The 15,379-nt window shown below is 39.8% G+C and overlaps 1 protein-coding gene across 2 annotated transcripts in view; it reads left to right on the forward strand.

The window, feature by feature from the left end:
• The first annotated feature begins 9,347 nt into the window (after window positions 1–9,347).
• Window positions 9,348–15,379, forward strand: part of LOC118360919 (calcitonin gene-related peptide type 1 receptor-like) — a 31,131-nt gene continuing 25,099 nt past the window's right edge. For both annotated transcript variants that reach the window (XM_035740488.2, XM_035740489.2), the window contains exon 1: window positions 9,348–9,483. The gene's annotated coding sequence lies outside the window, so the exon portion shown is untranslated. The remainder of the gene's footprint in view (window positions 9,484–15,379) is intronic.

The following is a 15,379-nucleotide window of genomic DNA, read 5'->3' on the forward strand; positions in this document are numbered from 1 at the left end:
CTTACTGCAAAACCACATCCATGTACAGCAAAGGCTGACCCAGTGTGGCATGTCCATGGATCTTTTGATCCATCTGTATATATGAGCATAAAATCTGTAAATACAGTTCCTTCGGAAAGTATTCCGACCCCTTGACTTTTTCCACATTTATTCTAAAATGGATTCAAATCAATCTACACACAATACCCCATAATGATGAAGCAAAAAACTGGGTTTTGACATTTTTACAAATGTATAAAAAAATTATAACAGAAATACCTTATTTACATGTATTCAGACACTTTGCTTTGAGTCTTGAAATTGAGCTACGGTGCATCCTGTTTCCATTGGTCATCCTTGAGATGTTTTCCAACTTGATTGGAGTCCACCTGTGGTAAATACAATTGATTGGACATGATTTGGAAAGGCAAACACCCGTCTATATAAGGTCCCACAGTTTATGTCAGAGCAAAAACCAAGCCATGAGGTTGAAGGAATTGTCCGTAGAGCTCCGAGACAGGATTGTGTCGAGGCACAGATCTGGGGAAGGGTACCAAAAAATGTCTGCAACATTGAAGGTCCCCAAGAACACAGTGGCCTCCATTATTCTTAAATGGAAGCAGTTTGGAACCCCCAAGACTTTTCCTAGAGCTGGCTGCCCCAGCCAAACTGAGCAATCAGGGAGAAGGGCCTTGGTCAAGGAGGTGACCAAGAACTTGATGGTCACTCTGACAGAGCTCTAGAGTTCCTCTGTGGAGATGTTCCTCTGTGGAGATGGGAGAACCTTTCAGAAGGACAACCCTCTATGCAGCACTCCAACAAATTAGGCCTTCATTGTAGAGTGGCCAGACGGAAGCCATTCCTCAGTAAAAGTCACATGATAGACTGCTTGGTTTTTGCCAAAAAGGTAGCTAAAGACTCTCAGACCATGAGAAACAAGATTCTCTGGTCTGATGAAACCAAGATAGAACTCTTTGGTCTGAATGCCAAGCGTCACATCTGGAGGAAACCTGGCACTATCCCTATGGTGAATCATGGCAGTGGCAGCATCATGCGACTAGTCAGGATCGAGGCAAAGATGAACGGAGCAAAGCACAGAGAGATCCTTGATGAAAATCTGCTCCAGGTGACTCAGGACCTCAGACTGGGGTGAAGTTTCACCTTACAACAGGACAACGACCCTAAACACACAGCCAAGACAACGCAGGAGTAGCTTCTCTGAATGTCCTTGATTGACACAGCCATAGAACGAACTTAAACCCGATCGAACATCTCTGGAGACCTGAGACCTAGATGTGCAGAGATGCTCCTCATCCAACCTGACAGAGATTGAGAGGATCTGCAGAGAAGAATAGGACAAACTTCCCAAATCAAAATGTTCCGACTACAACATCACCTTACAGTGAAATGCTTACTTACAAGCCCTAACCAACAAAGCAATTCATTTTTTTTAAATAGCTAAAAAATAATAAGTAATACAAATTTTAAAAATTAAAGAGCAGCAGTAAAATAACAATAGAGACAGGGGGTACCGATACAAAGCCAATGTGCAGGGGCACTTGTTAGTTGAGGTAATTGAGATCATGTACATGTAAGTAGAGCTTTTAAAGTGACTATGAATAGATAAGAGTAGCAGTGGTGTAGGGGGGGGGTAATGCAAATAGTCTGGGTATACATTTGATTAGATGTTCAGGAGTCTTATGGATTGGGTAGAAGCTGTTTAGGAGCCTCTTGGACCTAGACATGGCACTCCGGTACCTCTTGCCATGCGGTAGCAGAGAGAACAGTCTATGACTAGGGTGGCTGGAGTCTTTGACAATTTTTAGCCTTCCTCTGATAACGCCTGGTGTGGAGGTCCAGCATGGCAGGAGGCTTGGCCCCAGTGACGTACTGGGCTCTAAGCACTACCCTCTGTAGTGCCATGCAGGTCAGAGGCCGAGCAGTTGCCATACCAGGCATTGATGCAACCAGTCAGAATGCTCTTGATGGTGCAGCTGTAGAACCTTGTGAGGTTCTGAGGACCCAAATCCTTTCAGTCTCCTGAGGGGGAATATATTTTTCGTGCCCTCTTCACGACTTTCTTGGTGTGCTTGGACAATGTTAGTTTGTTGGTGATGTGGACACCAAGGAACTTGGAGCTCTCAACGTGCTCCACTACAGTCCCGTCGATGAGAATGAAGGCGTGTGCAGTCCTCTTTTTCCAATAGTCCTTGATCATCTCCTTTGTCTTGATCACATTGAGGGAGAGGTTGTTGTCCTGGCACCACACGGCCAGGACTCTGACCTCCTCCCTATAGGCTGTCTCCTCGTTGAAAGTCATCAGGACTTACGTTGTGTCATTGGCAAACTTAAAGGTGATGTTGGAGTTGTGCCTGGCCGCACAGTCATGCGTGAACAGGGAGTACAAGAGGGGATTGAGCACGCACCCCCGAGGGGCCCCAATGTTGAGGATAATCGTGGCAGATGTGGTGTTACCTACCCTTACCACCTGGGGCAGCCAGTCAAAAAGGCCAGGATCCAGTTGCAGAGGGAGGTGTTTAGTCCCAGGGTCCTTAGCTTATTGATGACCTTTGAGGGCACTATGGTGCTGAATGCTGAGCTGTAGTCAATGAATAGCATTCTCAAATACAGTTGAAGTTGGATATTATTATATTATTATTATATATTAAGTTTACACACACCTTATCCAAATACATTCAAACTCAGTTTTCACAATTCCTGACATTTAATCCTAGTAAACTTTCCCTGTCTTAGGTCAGTTAGGATCACCACTTTATTTTAAGAATGTGAAATGTCAGAATAACAGTAGAGTGAACGCTTGCCGTTAAATAGTTTAACTTGGGTCAAACCCTTTTCGGGTAGCCTTCCACAAGCTTCCCACAATAAGTTGGGTGTATTTTGGCCGATTCCTCCTGACAGAGCTGGTGTAACTGAGTCAGATTTGTAGGCCTCCTTGCTCGCACACGCTTTTTCAGTTCTGTCCACAAATTTTCTATGGGATTGAGGTCAGGGCTTTGTGATGGTCACTCCAATACCTTGATTTTGTTGACCTTAATATATTTTTCTACAACTTTGGAAGTATGCTTGGGGTCATTGTCCATTTGGAAGACCCATATTTGACCAAGCTTTAACTTCCTGACTGATGTCTTGAGATGTTGCTTCAATATATCCACATAATTTCCCACCCTCATAAAGCCATCTATTTAGTGAAGTGCACCAGTCCCTCCTGCAGAAAAGCACCCCCACAACATGATGCTGTCACCCCCGTGTTTCACGGTTGGGATGGTGTTCTTCGGCTTGCAATCCTCCCCCCTTTTCCTCCTAACATAACAATGGTCATTATGGCCAAACAGTTCTGTTTTTGTTTCATCAGACCACAGGACATTTCTCCAAAAAGTACAATCTTTGTCCCCATGTGCAGTTGCAAACTGTAGTCTGGCTTTTTCATGGCGGTTTTGGAGCAGTGGCTTCTTCCTTGCTGAGCGGCCATTCAGCTTGTGTCGATATAGGACTCGTTTTATTGTGGACATAGATACCTTTGTACCTGTTTCCTCGAGCATCTTCAAAAGGTTCTTTGCTGTTTCTCTGGGATTGATTTGCACTTTTCGCACCAAAGTACGTTCATCTCTAGGAGACAGAATGCGTCTCCTTCCTGAGCGGAATGACAACTGCGTGGTCCCACAGTGTTTATACTTGTGTACTTTTGTTTGTACAGATGAACATGGTACCTTCAGGCATTTGGAAATTGCTCCTAAGGATGTACCAGACTTGTGAAGGTCTACAATTTTTTTTGTAGAGGTCTTGGCTGATTTCTTTTGATTTACCCATGATGTCAAGCAAATACTTTGAAGGTAGGCATTGAAATACATCCACAGGTACACCTCCAATTGACACAAATGATGTCAATTAGCCTATCATAAGCTTCTAAAGCCATGACATAATTTTCTGGAATTTTCCAAGCTGTTTAAAGGCACAGTCAACTTAGTGTATGTAAACTTCTGACCCACTGGAATTGTGATACAATGAATTATAAGTGAAATAATCTGTCTGTAAACAATTGTTGGAAAAATGACTTGTGTCATGCACAAAGTAGATGCCCTAAACGACATGCCAGAACTATAGTTTGTTAACAAGAAATTTGTGGAGTGGTTGAAAAACAAGTTTTAATGATATCAACCTAAGCATATGTAAACTTCCGACTTCAACTGTAGGTGTTCCTTTTGTCCAGGTGGGAAAGGGTGTTGTGAAGTGCAATAGAGATGGCATCATCTGTGGATCTGTTAGGGCGGTATGCAAATTGGAGTGGGTCTAGGGTTTCTGGAATAATGGTGTTGATGTGAGCCATGACCAGCCTTTCAAAGCACTTCATGGCTGCAGACGTGAGTGCTACGGGTCAGTAGTCATTTAGGCAGGCTACCTTAGTGTTCTTGGGCACAGGGACTATGGTCGTCTGCTTGAAACATGTTGGTATTGCAGATTCAGACAGACAGAGGTTAAACATTTCAGTGAAGACACTTGCCAGTTGGTCAGCTCATGCTCGGAGTACACGTCATAGTAATCCGTCTGGCCCTGCGGCCTTGTGAATTTTGACCTGTTTAAAGGTCTTACTCACATTGGCTGCGGAGAGCGTGATCACACAGTCGTCCGGAACAGCTGATTCTCTCATGCATGTTCCAGTGTTACTTGCCTCGAAGCGAGCATAGAAGTATCTGGTAGGCTTAGAGGTTAGAGTTCTGCTCCTTGAAAGAGGATTACATTTCGGTCAGATTTGCCAAATGGAGGGCGAGGGAGAGCTTTGTACGTGTCTCTGTGTGGAGTTAAGGTGGTCTCGAGTTTTTTTCCCCTCTGGTTGCACATTCTACATTCTGGTAGAAATGAGGTAAAACGGATTTAAGTGTCCCTGCATTAAAGTGACATGCCACTAGGAGCGCCATCTATGGACGAGCGTTTTCCTGTTTGCTTATGGCGGTATACAGCTCAATGAGTGCATTCTTTGTGCCAGGATTGGTCTGTGGTGGTATGTAGACAGCTACGAAAAATACAGATGAAAACTCTCTAGGTAGATAGTGTGGTCTTCAGATTATCATGAGATACTCTACCTCAGGCGAACAAAACCTTGAGACTTCCTTAGGTATCGTGCACCATCTGTTGTTTAGAAATATACATAGACCTACACCCCTTGTCTTGCCAGAGGCTGCTGTTCTATCCTGCCGATACAGTGTAAAATCCGCCAGCTCATGATGTTCATGTCGTCGTTCAGCCACAACTCGGGGAAACAAGATATTACCGTTTTTAATATTCCGTTGGAAGTTTAATCTTGCTAGTAGTTCATCGATTTTATTTTCCAATAATTGCATGTTTGCCAATAGAATTGGTACTCGAATTGGTACTCACTCGCCTTCGAATTCTCAGAAGGCAGCTCGACCTCTGCCCCCTTTTTCTCTGTCTTTTTTTTCACACAAATGACGGTGAATTGGGCCTGTTCCCGTGAAAGCAGTATATCCTTCACGTCGGACTCATCGGATTCGTTAAAGGAAAAAGCTTCTTGCAGTTCGTGGTGAATAATCGCTGTTCTGATGTCCAAAAGTTGTTTTCGGTCATAAGAGACGGTAGCAGCAACATTATGTACAAAATAAGTTACAAACAATGCAAAAAATGAACAAAATAAGTTGGTTAGGTGCTCATAAAACATTAGCCATCCTCTCTGGCGCCATTTCAGGTGAGCCAAGCTTGTAGCGTCATACTCCAAAAGACTCAATGCTGTAACCACTACCAAAGGTGTTTCAGAAAAGTAACGGCTAAAGGGTCTGAATAATGATGTAAAATGTTCAGTTTTTTATATGTAATAAATGTGCAAAATTTCTAAACCTGTTTTTGCTTTGTTATTATGGGGTATTGTGTGTAGATTGAGGGGGGGGGGACTATTTCATCAATTTTAGAGTAAGGCTGTAACTTAACATGATGTAGAAAAAGTCAAGGGGTCTGAATACTTTCCATATGTAATGTTCGTAAACCATAAGTAATATTAATATATTGCCATATTACTTTTACTAAATGGGCACAGATGTTATCCACATGTTGATCTGATTCTGGGGTAGTAGATAAAGGGCCTTGTTGCCAAAATCCGAAAGTATCCCTTGAAGACATCGGTTCGAATCTAATTAGTTTGTGCCATTACATTTTGAGAAAATGACCAAATAAGTATTTTTCACATCTCTCATTGACTTCTCAAACCTCAGCCTAGTCTGTTTGGTCTGTTTTGCAAGTCTTCCCTGAAGTTTCGTAATGTTGTTTCTTGGGGTTTAGAAACTGTGGTTTTAGCATGGACAGTGCCATTGTGGGCTTCCAACATGCTTCTGCCATTATAAAGTTGTCAAAGTAGTCACCTGGTTTGGGATTCCTATGGGTTATAGCCTCAACAGTGCTGTGGATATTTTATGGCGGTTGTCAACCAACTTTAAGGTGCATTACTACCACTTACTGGACTGGAGTGTGGGCCAATGACAGGAAAGGTCTGAATCCTACCCAAAATTCAAATACATAATGAAATAGTACATTCACTGAAGATATCCCCAGCAGTTCACTTCATCTTGGCATTTCAACCCCATTTCTCTTTAAATATATTAACAAATCGCTCCCTTTCCCTACTATATTGCTCGCACTAAAGTAGAAATTGTTCCACTGTCTCCATCTCCTTCTGACAATGATCCCACCTCCCAGTCGAATGTTTTCCCACCAATTTCAATGTACTATTGAGCCTTGTGTGTCCCAGTCAGTCTCAGCCCTTACTGCCCCCACCGTTTCCTGGATCTTATACAGATGTATTTCCCTCTCTTTTCCACAACTCTTGCCATTTGGCTTCTGCTTTACTGATTGACAGTTCGATCTCAACATTAGAATGTTTAGGAGCCTGCTTCGTGAGAACATCCACCTCCTCATTCCCCTCTACTCCCATGAGAACTGGTACCCAGAAGAACATCACACATACCCCCATCTGTCTCACCCTATACAAGCAATGCAAAACCTCATACAATACATCTTGTCTGCTCCGAAACACAAATTAATTGAAGTTCCTCAGTGCTGCACAGGTAACAGAGAAGAGGACTACCCTGTCTGGCTTCACCTCCTCCGCCCACTCTGCAGGCAAGAGTATGGACAGCAACTTCATTGTGTAAACAGATAAATTATCTGTTGCTCTTTTTATCACTGTGACCTTAAACTCAGGAACACCAAAAGCTGCACCTGTCCTCCCTGTTTTAGGGATCCATTTGTGAATATATTCAACAAAGCATAGTACTGTGTTCTTAAATGGTCACTTACAACTGAATCTACTCCTTCCTCAACATCTCTTACCCTCTCAAGCAACCCTACATCTATCACTGTCAGCGGGAGCAACCAAGGTGGGATAGCAGGAAGAACCACAGAGGAGCTAAACTTCTTCCTTAACCTCTCGCCATGCCATTGCCTATCCACCCAAAACTGGTATTCAGATTTCGTTCATGTTCCCAGCACTCCAAGAGTACCATTTTTGTAGGATGTGTAACCTTATGTCTTTGTAGATTTACCCAATGTGTCATGCTTAGTTGTTGTCTTCTTAACTTTAACAGCATCTCTCCCAACTCTACCTACATCGCTATGGCGCTACCGATGCTGTCACATATGCTTTAATGGCACAGATATAAAGATGAGTTCTATATCTATTTATATGTGTGATGGAGCATGCCCCCACTGCTGGAAAAGGATACAGATAAAACATTATAGCTAAAAATGTAACACACTAGCTAGGTTTCCGTCCAATTGGTGACAGATTTTCATGCGAATATCACCATAAAGAAAATATATGCATTTTCCCACCAGTGTTTCCCTCAAACGGACTTGTTGCAGATAACAGTCAGTGCATGATGACATAGTGCACATAAAATGTTATTTTTTTCTGCTTACATTTTCATGTTTCCATCTTATTTTCAACTCTACCGTAGCTTGTCACAAAAACTGCTGCTTTAAATAGCAAATGTGCCTGCTCTGGTTTTTGCACATGCACTCTCGCCAACAGCTCGCAGATACAGTGCTAATAGGTTCGACATGATGAGATTATTATGGATAAAAGCTAGAATATTTTTATTTGTCAAAAGGCCGTCGAGATCATCATGTCACCAGAATAACAACCTCGATATTTATTGTAAGGAGCATCAACATGACCATGCATTTTCACAACTCTGTGAAGTTCATCATCATTTATTTAATCTGTAGACTAATTAACGGCATGGTTTCCCGAGTCATGTACATATAAAGGATGTGTAACCTTATGTCCTACATTTCTCATGTTCTACGTTTCTTAATGTAGGCTTAATGACATGATTTACTTTTACTTGTTCATCATAATTTGTATAATTTTGTTGATCCGGTAACATTCATGCAAAAGACTGAACAAAATATATTCAGCAAAAAAATAAAATGAGAAAATGGGAGCCCTAAATAGACATCAGAGGGCAGCATTACTCAGTAGCTACTGAGTGTCTACGTGTAATGTCTTCTCTATGTCAGAGGGTGAAATCCTTATGTCTGTGCTCAGTACTCTTGAATATTAACTAGAATGTTAGATCATGAGAAATGGAGTAATTTACCAAAATTCGGGTTGTGCAGAGTTTCCTTCTTTTTTTTTGACCGTGCAAGGTATATGTTTATAAATGTAACTGTGACTTCATTCAATTGAAACATCAACCAAAAATCACACACTCTTCAGCCAATTATTTTCTATTATTTTCTATTTAATGTGAGTGAAGCAGCAGCTTGCTATAGTCTAAAAGCCTCAGACAGCTGGCCTGCCGTTAATGTCAACAGTCATGTGCAGTGGAAGGAGTAGTTGGTTGACTACATCACATAAGAGTGACTATAAAATATGTCTGAGCATGACTTCAACAATTGAAACACTGAATCAATCATGGAAATAACCAATTGAGCTCAATAATGAAATGTAAAGCTGCAATATGTAACTTTTTGGGCTATGACCGAATTCACATAGAAATATGTGTTATAGATCTGTCATTCTCATTGAAAGCAAGTCTAAGAAGTGGTATATCTGTTCTTTGTGCACTATGCTTCCAGGTCTGAAGTTTCGTATTTGCTTCTTTTACTTTCGGTTTTGTACACCAGCTTCAAAAAGCAGAAAATAAATATTTATGTTTATTGAAAATATATTTCACATAGGTTGAGATGGTACAATGAATATCTACATTGCTTGTTTGTCACATAAATTGAAATTAGTAGAACTTTTCGAATTTTAGCAACCAGGAAATGGTGGTGTGATTTTGTATATTGCACCTTTAATGTTGATAATAAAATCCCCAAGAGCCTCATGCTCGTGAGATGGACCGCCCTCAATATCTGCGGTTATCAATTCAATGCGTTGGTGCGGGCTGGACGCAGTGCCTGACACATTTATACTGGAACATGTGAAGGTGGGAAGATTTGGAAAGTAGTTAGAGCATCCAACAAATTCTGAAGGTATTTTTGCATATTTTCCAAGAGTATGTCCATGTTAGATTTAAATGTTTTTGCTTGTAACATAAATCGTTTTTTTTTTTTTTTACCAGTTACGGAATGTGACATCTATGTTACTGTGATTGTCTCACGATTTCAAATCATAGACAGGCTATGCGCGTAGCCTATCAGTAGCGTAATGTATGTATGCCTAGGGAAACTTCAAGAACTTAGTGTCCTTTTAAGTAAATTGATTTTTTTTGTTTTTAAACAAAATGTCAATGAGCAAAAACAATTAAAACACATTTGGTTATATTGGCACATTTGGGCATTAATGCACGGATAACTCCACCCAAACATGTTGAGTGAATAACAAGCCCAGACCAGTTAGTTGGTTGCCTTGTTTGGGAATTGGAGTGCATGAATTTAAAGTTGCAAAATCTAATTACGTGTACGTGTTTGTGCGCGTGCGTGTGGACTTTTAAGAACAAGTAATATACGTGAAATGAAATTAATTTCCTTGACAGTTGTGCCTTCATAACTACATGTGACTGTTTTATGTCACAAATTATGAATAGGGGATCACATCAAATTCTTGCAATAAGTAACTTGAGGTGTTTCCAGATCTGTTCCATGTATGCATATTGTTTTACTGGTATTAAAGGGAAAGTTCGCCCAAATGACAAAATTGTATTTGGGTTTCCTTCCATGACTGCCTTCCATGCTTTGATTTAGTTTCTCTGTCACGGTTTCCACATTCTAATGTTTTATCATTTGTGGCACAAATTCCATTCAAGTCATGGGACAAATATTATACATTTTCGTGCATCATATTTAAAACATCTACAAGTGACATTGTTGAGCTTCACAAATCAATTTGAGATACTTTAGGATGGTTTGAACATGATGTGTGAAAAAGTACCATGACTTGAATGGGGCTTGTGCCACAAATGCTAAAATGTTAGCATGTGGAAACAGACCAGGGAAATACTTTGAAGAACTACTTAAGTCGTTTTTTGGGTTATCTCTACTTTACTATTTATATTTTTGATTACTTCTACTTTTAGACCATTACATTCATAAAGAAAATAAGTACTTTTTACTCTTGTACATTTTCTCTGACACCCAAAAGTATTCTTCACATTTCGATTGCTTAGCAGGACAAGAAAATGGTCCAATTCACGTAGTAACCCCTAGTGCCTCTGATTTGGAAGACTCACTAAACACAAATGCTTCATTTGTAGATGACGTCTGAGTGTTGGAATGTGGCCCTGGCTATCTGAGAAATGTTAAACAAGAAATTGTGCTGTCTTGTTTGCTTAATATAATACATTTGAAATTATTTATAACATTTACTTAAGTATATTTTATTTTTAAAAATTGCATGTAAGCAATCCATTTTTCAAGATGTATAACTTTCAAAATGCATAAATACAGACAATATGATGCATTCATATCAGCTGTATTTATGTATTTTGACAGTTATATCTTAAACTTGATTGCTTATATTCAAAACCTTTTGGGGCTATATCAACAATGGACTAATGAAACAAATACCAACATATAGTGTGTGGGTGGATTTTCCCTTTTAATTATATTTAAAACCAAATACTTTTAGACTTAAGTATTATTTTACTCTGTGACTTTCACTTTTACTTGACTCATTTTCTATGAAGGAATCTTTACTTTTATTCAACTATGACAATTGGGTACTTTTTCCCCCACTGGAAACTAAACCAAAGCATGATTGTGGTCATGTCTTGTCTGTAGACTGCTTACAGGTTAAGGAAACCAATGTGTCATTTTTTTATCTGGGTGCAATATTGCTTTTAATGGTGCTGTTCAGAAGTCCCCGCCCCCCAACATGTCTTTGCCCCAGAACATGCTGGACCTGCCAGGCAGCTGTTGACTGGTATAAATAGGTTTTGTGTGCCTTGTACTTTAGTCCAAAACCCTTTTGCAATCATGCCAAGACACTGTACCTAACTAACCTCTGCTTTTTGGGGGTAGTGAAAGGAAATGGGGGCCAGGGTATCATGTTACCTATGTATTCTTTTTTTATTTTGAGAAACTGGATGGCATATAAACTGGTAGTTGGGGGGGGCATCCTCCCAGTCCTACTGGCATCACAGTGATAAGTTATGGGAGTTGGGACAGTGTGTTGAGGTGCTGTTCTGGACAGTCTGTGCTGTCTTTCTTTCTCTCTATCGCTCTTTCGCTCTTTGCCTCCAGGAAAAATTGTGGCATGGCTCCAAGCTTGGAAAACTATTTTTGGATCCAGCTATGGGAAAATAAGCAAGTCCATAATCACTCACAAATAGACAGCTTTTTGAAAATCCCTAGAAAACAAACAGTGATTTATGGAATCAGTCAGTAAAAGTAAAGAATCTTTTCCATGAAATACTCTACCATTTGTCAGATTAGACTTTGCACTGTGATCCATACAGTAGTTGAGGTAGGTTTACATATTGGGGCGGCAGGATAGCCTAGTGGTTAGAGCGTTGGACTAGTAACCGGAAGGTTGCAAGTTCAAACCCCCGACCTGACAAGGTACAAATCTGTCGTTCTGCCCACTGTTCCTAGGCTGTCATTGAAAATAAGAATTTGTTCTTAACTGACTTGCCTAGTAAAATACAGGTTAAATTAAGTTAAAATTATGTACAGTATGCACTGACCCTATCTTGCACTGACTATGCACAATCACATGACTATATACACTGAGTGTAGAAAACATTAAGAACACCTACTCTTTCCATGACAGACTGACCAGGGGTATTCAGGTAAAAGCTATAATCCCTTATTGATGTCACTTGTTAAATACATTTCAATCAGTGTAAATGAACTATGACAATTGGGTTAAATACAGATTTTTAAGCCTTGAGACAATTGAGACCTGGTATGTGTTCCTTTCAGAGGGTGAATGGGCAAGACAAAAAATGTGAGTTTCTTTAAACGGGGTACTGGTTTGTGTCAAGAACTGCCACACTGCTGGTCTTTCCACACTAAACAGATTCCCATGTATATTAAGAATGGTCCACCAAAGGACATGCAGCCAACTTGACACAACTGTGGGAAGCATTGGCGTCAACATGGGCCAGCATCGCTTTGGACACCTTGTAGCGTCCATGTCCTGATGAATTGAGGTTGTTCTTGGGGCAAAAGGGTGGGTGGAACTCAATATTAGGAAGGTGTTCTTAATGTTTTGTACACTAATTGTATACACACTCACTCCACACACACTACACTGCCACTCTCACACAACCAACACAAATTCACATACAGTACATACGCACACACATGCGTACAGACACAAGACAAACACACATACACACACACCAACTCTTATCTATCCTGACACCTAGTGACTTTACCCTGCCTTCATGTACATACAGAATCTACCTCAAATGCAGCATACAATGCTGTTAAGGTAAAGCTCACAAGTGAATATTGGTATAATATTGGGAAGATGATATAATTAGTTATCATTAGTATTATGTTCCACACTTTGCTGTTATCTCGGTATCTTAAGGTCGTATTGTCCTCAGTGCTATTGCAGTTATTGTTCTTTCTCGTTGTCCTTTTTTTCTTTTTCCATTAATTCCAAAAGAGGAGATGCACTTCTCATGGTCATGCACTTCTCATGGTCATGCACTTCTCATGGTCATGCACTTCTCATGGCTTACAGGGTTTTGGCTGCGCGCTTGAGGGGTGGTAGCATTGAAACAGGTTTCATGGGACAGTACCAACTCTTTACTTTGGCCAATCGGTGGTTGACGGTGTGCATTAAGACACTAAACGTGTGTTATGGGTACAGAGGTGGTATGATAGTATCAGGGACAACAGCCCCATCTGGGATCGGGGAGACTTTCACAGGGAGGATATTGGAAGACAGCTGGAGGTCCACTTGGAGTCAGTTGCAGCTACAGTATGTTTAGCAGTGCATACATTTTAGTACAGCTACATGGATAGAGGTCATGTATTGATTCTAGTAGTATTGGTAAGTATGATACATTCAGGGTGTCTAGCAGCTTGATCATCATGGTATGTTTTGTTAGTAAGTTTACAGGCATGTATAATTGAAACTTGTATCTCATTATGAGTATAGCTAGTTATAATTGTAGTGGTTTAGCAGATTATACAAAAAGACGATGGGTCTTTCCTGTAAACAATGGATATTACTTATCTTTTAGCCAGGTAAACTCACTTTACAATTACAGATGAGGTTGTGTGGGGAAAGGACTGGGAGAGAGCAATATAGTTCTGTCATGGGCAAAGAAACTCAAGTGGTGATGATATTAAATTATCAATTATCTTGATCTGAATGTGCAAACTGCCCGAACAAGGAATTCAACCTCATGGTTTGGTTTTTGCTCTGACATGCACTGTCAACTGTGGGACCTCATATAGACAATTTATTTTACAAAAAGGTGGACTCCAATCAAGTTGTAGAAACATCTCAATGATGATCAATGGAAATAGGATGCACTTGAGCTCAATTTCGAGTCTCATAGCAAAAGTTCTGAATTTATTTAACCTTTATTTAACTAGGCAAGTCAGTTAAGAACAAATTCTTATTTTCAATGATGGCCTAACAGTGGGTTAACTGCCTGTTCAGGCTTGGTTTAACTGCCTGTTCATGACAGATTTGTACCTTGTCAGCTCTGGGATATGAACTTGCAACCTTTCAGTTACTAGTCCAACACTCTAACTAGGCTACCCTGCCGCCCCAGAATACTTATGTAAATGTAATGTTTCTGTTTTTTATTTTTTATGACTGAGCAAACATTTCAAAAACCTGTTTTTGCTTTGCCATTATGAAATTGATGAGGGGAGAAAAAAAAACATTTTAATCCATTTTAGAAGAAGGCTGTAACGTAACAATGTGGAAAAAGTCAAGGGGTCTGAATACTTTCCAAATGCACCGTACCAATAGCTGCCTTATTGCCCTATGCCCTATGCAAAGCATTGGAAAGCCTCCCTGGTCTTTGATTGAATCTGTTTGAAATTCACTGTTCGACTGAGGGACCTTACAGATAATTGTATGTGTGGGGTACAGAGACTAGGTAGTCATTCAAAAATCATATTAAACAATATTATTGCACACAGAGTCAGTCCATACAACTTATGTCACTTGTTAAGCTAATTGTTACTCCTGAACTTATTTAGGTTTGCCATAACAAAGGGGTTTAATACTAATTGACTCAATACATTTCAGCTTTTCATTTATAATAAATAATAATAAAAAAAATATATATATATAAACATAATTCCACTTTGACATTATGGGGTATTGTGTGTAGGCAAGTGACATATCAATGTTTAATCAATTTTAAATTCAGGCTGTAACACAGCAAAATGTGGAAAAGGTCAAGGTGTGCGAGTACTTTCTGAAGGCAAAATAAAAATAGTAAATAATGGTTACTTCTCAATGTATTGAACTGTCAAGGAGTTCAACAAGGTTGCCCATTGTCTTCGTATCTTTGTTTTGGCCATCTAAATGTTAACTATGAAAGTTAGCAAAAATGAACAGGATCTTGCAACCAGGGAGAGTGCCATACCTCTCCATTTATGGAAATCACACTGATATAACTCTAGTCATATCACAGTTCACATAATGACTTATGGCACTGCGTACTCCAGACGAATAGTTTTTCAAATTATATGAGCAAAAAATAATTTTATTTGGAAGGGTAAGACAGACAAAATTAAATATGCCTATTTATATAATGAATACGAGTTTGAGTCTAAAATGATTACACATTAAAGCATTAAACCTCTCACTAAAAGCTAAAGTAATACAAAAGTTATACTCAAAAAAGCCATACAAAGCTGGTTGCAATTCCAGTTATCCCCCAGAAAAGACAGAATAAATATTATGGTTAAACACAAATATACTGATTTATTTATAAAAAAATTAATC

Source organism: Oncorhynchus keta, chromosome 28 (genome assembly GCF_023373465.1).
Source record: "Oncorhynchus keta strain PuntledgeMale-10-30-2019 chromosome 28, Oket_V2, whole genome shotgun sequence".
Lineage (NCBI taxonomy): Eukaryota > Metazoa > Chordata > Actinopteri > Salmoniformes > Salmonidae > Oncorhynchus > Oncorhynchus keta.